Here is a 1,174-nt window from a genome sequence, read left to right as displayed (position 1 = left end):
TTTTTTTTCTGTGAAAAATAGAACTCACTTAAGCCTTTCCCGCAGTAAGGTGGGCTCTTTCATTTCGTTTTGGCCAACCGTTAGCTCAGCTATAACATGTTATGTACTAATATAATTCTGAGATACCATAGGAATGACCCGGGTTCGAATCCCCAGGGGCGCGATCTTTATATACTTCAGAGATCTGAGAAGTTGACAAAACTCTCCGTATAAGCTTACTTTACATGTATTTGGTCTTATCGGAGACAGACATTGAATTCAGAGATTTATTCAATTCTCTTGTACTCGTACATGTATTGACTTTCAGTGTTGGTATGAGTTAATAAACCCAAATGAATTACATTTGAACCTGTCCAAAACGACCGCTCATTGATGGGGAGAAAGGTGGTCCTTTCCAACAGGTGGTCGCATTTGCCAATGTCATTCCTAATAGGCCAATAGATTTTATATAGAGAGAGATCTATAGAAAAAAATGCAGGGGGAGAAATTGGAAGTGTTCGTTTGTACAAGTGGGTGTCTTGGACAGTGATCGTTAGAGCAAGTAATGTTCAACTGCATTACATGTGTGTATATATATGTGAAAAATTTTCAAAATAGTAAGCAGAATGATGAAATGTTATGCCGCTGATATTCATTTGTTCAGTAAAATTTTAGTAAAGAGACACATCGACTTGATAACCGCTACTTTTTTAATACGAAAAAGCAACGCAAGACAGACGACTAACAAAAAAGAATAAAAGAAAAGCGAAAGCTAAAGAAATATTTATCACTGACGCTCTATCTCCATGAGATTCTGTCTTTACTTTACAACACGTACATGATGTCGCCGGCTAGCTGTTAAAATGTAGCCTACTGAGCCCATTAAAAATAAAATAGCAGTTACTTAATAATTTGTGATCACCATCATCATCATCCAGTGCCAGATCTTTGGCAGACATCGACGATCATGGTTTTCCATTCATTCCTTTGCTCGGATGCTCTCAAAAAAGCTACGTTTCCCAGATATTTCCCTGTTACCCAATCGTTTAGGTTCCTTAGGTATGTTGTTCTGGGCCTACCCCTGCCTTGCTTGCCCTCAGTTTTGCCAGTGAGAGCTAGATGTTCAAGACCCTTATGTCTATTCAGGTGTCCAAAAAACTGCATTTGTCGTTTCCTGATTGTTTTTAACATTGAG

This window comes from Aplysia californica, unplaced genomic scaffold (assembly GCF_000002075.1).
Source record: "Aplysia californica isolate F4 #8 unplaced genomic scaffold, AplCal3.0 scaffold00055, whole genome shotgun sequence".
NCBI lineage: Eukaryota > Metazoa > Mollusca > Gastropoda > Aplysiida > Aplysiidae > Aplysia > Aplysia californica.
Note: the sequence above shows the minus strand (reverse complement) of the source record.